This window comes from Bombyx mandarina, chromosome 15 (genome assembly GCF_030267445.1).
Source record: "Bombyx mandarina strain Sakado chromosome 15, ASM3026744v2".
Taxonomy (NCBI): Eukaryota; Metazoa; Arthropoda; class Insecta; order Lepidoptera; family Bombycidae; genus Bombyx; species Bombyx mandarina.
Genome location: NC_143221.1, coordinates 11,303,531 through 11,313,590, shown reverse-complemented (window position 1 = coordinate 11,313,590; position 10,060 = coordinate 11,303,531). Strand labels below are relative to the sequence as shown.

Here is a 10,060-nt window from a genome sequence, read left to right as displayed (position 1 = left end):
TTGTTAATAATTAACAATTAATTTTAATCGAACTCATACTAGCACAGATATTAAGGAAACCTTAATGTATTTTAGGTACATTTTTCATATTTTGGTTTCTAGCACAGAAAAATACTGCGTGCTATTGAAATGAAAACCGCAAACTATTCAAAGCTAATTATCTGGACACTTAATGCTACTAATGGCGCTTTAGGAAATAAAAACTTAGTCATTAACGAACACACTAATTAGAAATTAATACGTATTTTTATAATTGTTTCAAATAACTGAGAATTTCAACAGGCACCGGGATCTGTAAAACCAAATAAAACATGAATGGTTTTTTTTACAGTATTATAAAAATCAAATTTCGATCGATAAATTTACCAACTAAATACAAATTAAACCATCTACTTTATATTTCGTATTCGTAACAACACTATTTAGCTGAACGGACAGAAATATCGAAATGTGTCCTAGATAGTCATTGCAACTTTTGCTTTTTTGCATCCGAATTGAAAATTGCACTGTAATCGATGAATTCCACGGGTCTTTAACCGCTAACGAAACCACACGAACACTCACTAATTATAGGTAAAAGTTATAGTTTTATCGATCTTGCTTTTTATACAAAAATATCAATCACAATATTGTGAAACTTTGCTGTTTCAACAATAATACATTTAAATACATAAAATTTATAATTTTAGCATACCAGAGGAAAGTATTCAGATTAAAGCTAGCATAGAACACATCGATAGTTTAGGGGTTAACGACAAAGGGAAGATCTACCATCGAGCGGGTTAATTGCTCGGTAGACCGACGGTCCGATTGTTATCGTTTTTTTTAGTGAATAACACTAATAGAATTGTAGATTGTAATTGGACATTTTGACTTTCATTCCGTATTTTCAGTAAGTAATTCGATAGCCAATATTAATTTCGTTATGAAATAAATTAAAGTAAGCTTGAACTATCTATTTTACTGTAATTAATAAATTACTCTTAATGCTACTGATAAAATTAGTCCACATGTCCATAAGCTAACCTATTACCTATTGATTGTCTTCGGTATCCATTAAGTACACCTGAGGTAGGACCGCTTGTGAGTCCGCGCGACCACCCCGCCTATTTCTGCCGTGAAGCAGTAATGCGTTTCGGTTTGAAGGGTGGTACAGCCGTTGTAACTATACTATGATCTTAGAACTTACATCTCAAGGTGGGTATGCATTTACGTAGTAGATGTCTATGGGCTCTAGTAACTACTTAACACCAGGTGGGCTGTGAACTACGTAGTATTCAATTAAACCATAACATTATTTGTATCAGGCTGAGATCAAATAGCAATAGAAGTAAAGATAGTTTTATTGCCATCGAAGACCAATTACGGTTCCCCAGATTAAGGACACTCTTAGAACATCAGCAAGCAAAATCATAGCCAAGTTGCTTCTTACGGCTCAGGGGTTGTTGGAACCTTAACCCAACCAGCTCTTTGTAGAACTTTTGTTTGATTAGACACGAAACACCTACTATTTCGTCTTAGGACTTCTTTTGTTTTGTTCTTTTTTTGAACTTCGTTAAGGACTCTTCTATAGTCTACGTCTATATATACGTCTTCTATAGGAATCTGATTCAGGAGAGGTGGCCAAAACATCTATTTTGACTATTAAACTAAATTCATCCCCTTCTCAAAGTCACCTCAAACAGTACTTTACTTGAGAGCACAGTTCCTATCCCTTGAGAGAGTTTATGATGGGGCATATTATCCAGACCTCCTGCTTAAATCCACCTATCAATTTACGCCATCAATGGACACTATGTCATAGCAGCATGATGAAAATTGTAAGGACAGCCAACGGTGATGACTGACTTCGTCCATCAAAAGGGATAACAACCTATTTACTTGTAGAGTCCCTCAAGATTTCGTAAGATGTACTTTGACTAAAGAGTCTTCTATGAGAGTTCTATGTCACACTAATAATGGCGTTCACTATAAAAAGGCTCAAAGTGAGAGCCCCATTCCAGCAATCCAAGACTGTACCTAGTACATTGACGAATTGAATTAAGTTTACAAGAATACCAACAGTTGAACGAAAGCTATATTGTCGTTGATCAACTGGTGATGATCTAAATGATAAAATGTTCCTTTTCAATCACACGATCCAGTTTGAATGGTTGGGCACCCAACCCATGGAAATTTCAATCTTACATCTCAAAGTGAACAGCGGCAATCGACTGGTAGGCAGCTGCTTGGCTGTGCCCTTGGCATGGCTGACCTCCATGAGTGATGGTAACCACTCAGCATTAGTGTGCCGTATGCTAGCATACCTACTAGGGCACTAAAATAAAAATAAATCAAGTCAAATCCCTATTCTCCAGCTACCGTTTGCACAAGATCGCAAGTTAAGTCTGCCAATCTTAACTTATAAATTGAACTTATGTATCGTAAGCATTTTCCTTTTGTTAGATCGTTTGCAATCATTTCAGGTGCACGAGTATTCGATAAAAATGCTATAAAACGCAAAACACAGTCAATTGTAAACACACTGAATACAGACATACAAGCATCATTTATTATGTATAAAAAGTGTGTTTTGAAAAGGTAACGAACTATAGTCGAAACATTAATAAACAAAGCACGAGCTGCCTGGAAATCTATTATACTTAAAATAGAAAAAAAAAATATTATTTTTGTGGAACCCTAAAGCTAATAAGTGTTGCAAGTAGGTGGTAGGTAGAAGGGCCTGTCCTGCTAGAATTGGTTCGTCTAACGGTGCGAGTTTCGGTTCAATGACTCGATTCGGACGCTCAATTTTCGCCGGGTACTGTTAGATATCTTGCCGAGAGCGCGATGCATTGATGAGAATGTCTCGCGGCGATGCTGTGGTCCACATGACAAGGAGTTTTGGAATATAGATTTTCAAATTAAAGGTAAGAACTGTTGCGAAAAAGATTTATCGTTCAATAGAAATAAAATTAAATCAATCAATTAAGTCCATCGTCGAAATAAGATTAAATGCTTGTGTAGATGTCTATGGGTTCCGGTAACCACTTAATATCAGGTGGGCCGTGAGCCAGATGGCTCGTCCACACATCTAAGCAATAAAAAAGGAGTATTGTCGTAAACAAAAAAAAAAAGTATTTTAAGAACATTTATATAACATGAATCAAAGTTTCAAAGCCACGAGTTTTAATGTAATAGCCTAAACTTTATCAATTCGTTTTTTTTGCCTTCATTATTCATGCCTTGAGATGAAAAAACCTTGTCAAGGAACAAAACTATATTATGTTTGTCTTGAACTTAAAATATAATACGGTAAATAATCCATATGCCTACGTATTTTTAGTTTTTCATTGCTTCAAATGGGCAGACGAGCTGGCGTTAAGTGGTTAAGCTCATGAACACCACTTTTAAGACATGAAGACGGAATCTCTATTGCTTTGACATAACAGTGATCTCTTTATACTGGAACGCGCAACTGCTCTTCAGTAGAAAGAAATAGACAAAGGTGGCACCTTGCTGTGCGTCAATAGTTAGCGTCAGCAATGTCAGGGGCATAACCAAGCTCGTTTGAAAAAAGACACAATATGGCACTCAAGAAATACCATGTAGTGGAAATTCATTTTCGTGTCGGATGACATGTGGCAAAATAGATCTTTGCAAACGCATTATGAATGGATCAACACAGTGGTTCCAGGTTGTGAAGATGCGTTGTACTACGAAGGTAGATGGTGCGATGATAAAATAGAGATGGTGCATCATTTCGAATAATTTCTTACAGTAGAGCTCATGGAACATAGATACCAAACACATACATATAGAACCTAAGCCTCTATATAGATTCAGACACTAAGCGATCAGTGAGATTATAAAGTGAATATGTGTGTGTATGTATTTTGTTACTATACTGACTCAACAGTTCTACACCCGTGGGTACGTTACTGGCCAAACAGTACAAATAGTACAGGTCTGCAAATTCCAAACACGGGCAGTAGACAGCACCTACCTGTCTCATATTACAAATAGGAAAGCTCGGAGGCGATCGATAATGTCTGAGCAAGGATTCCAAACACGAGAAGCATCTATAGTTACCTATACACTACACGGGTGTTATTCATAAAGGCTTAATAAACCTATTTTAGTAAGACCGCTCAATAATACTGTTTGTCCCTCTCTAACTATCTGTTTTGAAGCAAGAGCGACAATATAGAAATATTATGTAGACACTGGGTACCTACGCGAATTTTCCAGTCACTAAAAGGCCGTAGGTCATAAAAATGTCTGTTTCGCACTTTAATCTAAAAGTCTTATTATAATTAGATACATGAATTGCAATTAATAATGAAATTATTTTATTTATTCAATCTCAAAAAACCTTTTAAATACATATACAAAAAAGGCATCGAAAGGAATACATGTGCAAATGAACGTCTTCCCTAATAATGATGTTATTCATATTAATTACTATTAAAAGGTAAAACAAGCACTGTTTACTGTTAAATTAATAAAGTTGCGATATATCTTAATAATAAAACAAAAAAAAATCAACCGATAAGATATAAAATCGATATCACTGTTATTCTAAAGTACCTTGAGCAAATATAAAAAAAAAAGTTTAGGTAAATTTTGATGCAAAGAGAAATATAATATGGCTCACATCGATGTCGGATTCTTGTAATGTGTGTCAGCGCAATAAGTGGAGGGAGCGGCTTATTCCTGCCTGACCAACTCCCAGTTCCGAGAAGGGCTAGTGAGTGAGAGCTACCATTTGTGACCCCGTCTAATCGTTACGATAAAACGCAGGTTGAGTTGTAATAATTTAAAAACAAATACATACATGTGTTGCTACAAATTACAATTGTTTTTTAATAGTGAATAATTTGAATCATGAATAGAACTGATGGATAAAAAAATTGAATCTACCTACGTGTTTATTGATTTATACGAAAAACAACACAAATTTTGTATCTAAAAATGTACCTTTATTTTTGTTAGTACAAAATACAAGTTACTACTCGTACTAACCAGCGTAGTACACTAACAACAAACAAAAAAAAAGCCTCTATCTACTTACTTTCAGAACTACTTATTTTCAGGATTAGACATATGAATTCACTAAAGGCATTCATTGGGAACAATAAAATAGGGAAAAAATCAGTTTCGAACACGATGATTTCATGGTGACAGAAACGGTATTGCCATGTACTTACCTGTCACTGCTTCGAAGTACTTGCGCGTACCGGTTTTAATGGAGAATTCGACCTCATGTCTCAAGTTCGGTGGCGATATTCACGTTGGTTTGTCTATGGGCTTTGCTCAACGTCGGGTGGTCCGTGACCTCGTTCTGCACAACTGCGTCAATAAAAAAACAATTTCTGAATGCTTAAAACGGGGACTATAGTAGATATTATGCGTTATGTATTAATAAAAATACAACACACAATTGTCTTGCATGATATTATAGATTAACAGATTGTTATAATTATAGCACGCCAATTTATTTTTGTTCAAAGTCAGTTATATACTTATTACTTCTTATAACTTGCTATGTACAATATCATAATGAAAGGTAACGTCTGGTTCTACTAGGATAATGGGTTTTTAATTTGAATAGTAATAAATGCTAATTTTTATGACATTTATTAAGTATTTATTCCTAATTAATTACTGCTACAGCAAACGATAAGTTATGCGAATAAGTTAATCGATGGCAAACGTAATCGTACCATTAACAAACTACTCAATTACCTACACGGAGTTTTGTTACCCAATTTTTATCGCTTGTAAATAAATATACATCATGAAAACTTATCTTACTGTGTCATGTCTTCTCGCGATTTATCGGATCCTACTCGCTCAATCAGGGACACCTGTCGGTGCGCGATGAGATGTTACTGATTAAAGCTTCAAGAGGTTGATCGCGAAAAACGCGCAGCTAAAACTTATTATATGCTACTTTTAGTTTATGCATTTAAAAGCATCAATGCATACAATTGATTGTGACTTTGACCTTATATCTTTGTGAGTAGCGGCATTCACGTTTTTGATGTGACAGTGATCTCACTTGACTAATGCGTTAAAAATATGTTTAGCTTTGGAAATATACAAACGGACTTATGTTAACCATGTTCTGTGTCTAGCAGCGTATGTTTCAGCTTTTATAATAATATCAACGGCGTCAAATTTGTTATTTGAATGGTTCGCGCGTTCGATCAGCGGGTGTGAGCAAGACATCATTACATCCGTATCGAGTGATCCATCTGATATGAATAGGGGTCTCTAGCCACGATTGCGGCGAGCCATGTCCCGTTACCGCTCGGCTCATTACTAAATCCATCTCACGAAAGCTCAAGTTTTGGCGTTGAATCAATTAACCCTAAATGATATCCGGTGAGCGTCGCAATCATAGTGTTATTTTAGAATAATTTTTTTTTAGGAACGTCGCTGTCTGAACGTTTCGTTGCGTTTCCACTTTCTCTCCTGTACAGGACAGTGCAAATATTTTGTCAATTTTATTGCTGAAATGAATATTTTATTGTGTAGACTTCTCCGCCATAAGCACATTCATTGTTTTACGTACTGCAAAAAGTCACTATTGATTGTGAATCCATGAAGTTAAGGACTAAACGTACCTACATATTTTTAACGGACTTGTACATCACCTCAGAATTTTTTTCTGTTTTTTTAATACCCTTGTAAGCAGACGAGCATACGGCCCACCCGATGGTGAGTGGTTAACGTCGCCCATGGAATTCAGCAATGGCTACCGTTAAGTACTCTCCACAAGCCTCGTTTGCAGAAGGATATGTCATAGCGCTCGGGTAACACCGTGGATGGGAGCTCATTCCAAAGCTCATTCCCAATGGTACGTGCCAAAAAAGATCTCTGGAAACGCACTGTGGATGACCGCAGTGGCTTCAGGTAGGTGAATCGATTGTGATGATTTGTTTTTATTTTTATTTTTTGTTTGTATAGTGTATTTAAATAGAGTTCATCCATACTACCTGAAGCCACTGCGGTCATCCACAGTTCGTTTCCAGAGATCTTTTACCATTGGGAATGAGCTTTAGAATGAACTCCCCTCCACGGTGTTTCCCGAATGCTATAACATGTCCTCCTTCAAACGAGGCTTGTGGAGAGCTTTAAACGGTAGGCAGCGGCTTGGCTTTGCCCCTGGCATTGCTGACATCCATGAGCGACGGTAACCACTCACTATCAGGTGGGCCGTAAGCTCGTCTGCCTGCTGCCTTATTGCCGGTATAAAAAAAAAAAGAAAAAAAAGAATAGAATTTACTTAAATTGTATATTTTATTTGAAAGATAGTTCTTCTAAAACGGTCCCTGTAAACGTTTATCAAGATCTGATTCATAGTTTTTAAGTGGTCCTTAATAACGCATATTTAATTGATTTCGACTACATTGATAATATTCATATTTTTTTAAATTATTTTAGTGAAATCTGTAAAGGTTTTCGTTCAAGTTTTTTTTTATTTAATAATATGTCGTACGACTTATTGCTGATTAGATACTGTAATGTTTAGAAGAATCCTAGAATGCGGTGAGCGTGGAGGCGCTCGATTGGATGGGATTGCGTAAGTCTCGAGTCGATTTCTAGCTCCCACGCGACAAGGTCATCACTTCGGAAGATTGCTGCTGCAGTCACACGTTATTTGATTCCGTAAATTGTACATGAAAACCTCCTGTAATAAAAAAAGACAGCCTAAAAGTGACCATGTACATTTCAACTTATACATATTCGTAAACCGACTTACGTTGAACCTTCAATATGAAATAGCTATCAAGAAGTACGCCGGAAATATTTGTGCAACATCATTCAGCCCGGCTTTAGTAAAATTTTATGTTAATCGCTTAGATTGGAGATATCATGAATTCGATTTACCGGATATATTTACTTGTCTAGTTAACTAGTCAGGTCATAAGTATTGTCACACAGTAAAAACTTTTCTTTTAGAATGCTGGCCACAAAAAAGTTTATTGAATTCGAATTTCGAATTGTTCATGAAAATAAAAATGAAGAATTTTAGAATTTTACTCATTTTTAAATATGGAGTGGACGCTTAAAGAAGACCGTGTTGCAGTTATTGCGTTGCATCGTTGCGGTTACGCGCCAATTCAAATTTTTAACATACTGAAAAATTTGAATATAACCAAAAGATTCGTTTATCGTACCATCAAACGATACAATGAAGAGTCTAGTGTAGATGACAGGTCAAGAAGTGGTCGCCCTCGGTCTGTTAGGACTCCAGCAGTGATAAAAGCTGTGAAGGCGCGAATTCAAAGAAATCCCAAACGTAAGCAGAACCAGTTGGCCCTTCAGATGGGTTTAAGCAGAACCACGGTGAAAAGGGTGTTAAATGAAGACTTAGGGCTTCGGGCATATCGAAGAAAAACAGGACATCGTTTGAATGCTCGTCTAATGGACCTGAGACTGAAGAGATGCCGCGCTTTTTTGAAGCGGTACGCGGGAAAAAAATATCGGGAAATTCTTTTTTCGGATGAAAATTTTTTTACCGTAGAAGAGAGCTACAACAAACAAAATGATAAGGTGTACGCACACAGTAGTGAAGAAGCGAGCAACCGTATTCCGCGTGTCCAACGAGGTCATTTTCCATCCTCGCTCATGGTATGGTTGGGAGTTTCTTATTGGGGCTTAACAGAGGTACATTTTTGTGAGAAAGGTGTAAAAACGAATGCAGTTGTGTATCAAAATACAGTCCTGACGAACCTTGTGGAACCTGTTTCTCATACCATGTTCAATAACAGGCACTGGGTATTCCAACAAGATTCGGCGCCAGCTCATAGAGCGAAGAGCACACAAGACTGGCTGGCGGCACCTGAAATCGACTTCATCCGGCACGAAGACTGGCCCTCCTCCAGTCCAGATTTGAATCCGTTAGATTACAAGATATGGCAACACTTGGAGGAAAAAGCGTGCTCAAAGCCTCATCCCAATTTGGAGTCACTCAAGACATCCTTGATTAAGGCAGCCGCCGTTATTGACATGGACCTCGTTCGTGCTGCGATAGACGACTGGCCGCGCAGATTGAAGGCCTGTATTCAAAATCACGGAGGTCATTTTGAATAAACTTTAGTGTCATAAGAATCTATGTTTTGTTAAGTTCATTTTGGTATATGAATGGTTACATAATGAATAAACTTGTTTCAATTATTTTACATTAAACATGTGACAGAATTTATGACCTGACTAGGTATATGTGTCTTTTGTTTACCATTTCGTATCGCTTTTGCGGGGATTTCATCCATGTTCTCAAGCTGCGTGAAGCTGATGAAATACGAGGCCCGTACGTTTCATTTACAGAATAAAAAGAAGCTCTTTTTATTACATTTGTTTTTCTTTCTCCTTCCAAGTGCCTGCTACAATTATATAAACCACGAAATTAGCTACGTTCTTGTTCTAAAATGTTTCCTTTCTTTTAGGGTTTTTTTCCGAATTCTTGGTAGCCTAAGGGGCTATTCTTCTAACTTCGCGCGGACCGGTAGGTGAGCTCACGGGCTCAACCTGAGGGAATTGCCAACACTGGACCTAGCAAGAGCAATGCTTCGCTGAATCTACCACCGGATCGGAATCGCAATCCACTGAGAAGATCCGGCGAGAGACTTAGTGGAAGTTTTCTCTCATTACCGAGGACCACGACTCTCTTGATGCAGTTTGTGACTGTTCCTCTCTATAAACTCTATACAGGTGCTGTTGGTATTTCAGAGATGATTTTTGTCAGGGTACCGTCAACATAAAATAGATGGAGCGCGTATTGTTTAATATATTGATGTATTTCTATATTTCAGCGAAAGTCACAGAGAAGCGTGGTAAAAATTCGGTAGTCAAATTTACAATTTCATACGTGCCTCAATAAATATTTCGGTATCAACTGTTTATAACATATTTGTAATGATCAACACGAAATTTTAGTAAAATATTTGTCAATAGCAATTGTTATGATATGATTTCCACGTAATCTAATATTTGGAGTGATCAGTGCGCGCACTCCGCACGGCCCATCGCCGTCACACGTGCTTTTGATTCGAGAGGATTCGGATTCGAT

General features: G+C 37.1%; 1 long non-coding RNA gene across 5 annotated transcripts in view; it reads left to right on the top strand.

The window, feature by feature from the left end:
• The window catches only part of LOC149501477 (uncharacterized), a 32,368-nt gene that overhangs the window by 2,515 nt on the left and 19,793 nt on the right, over positions 1–10,060 (top strand). The window lies entirely within an intron of this gene.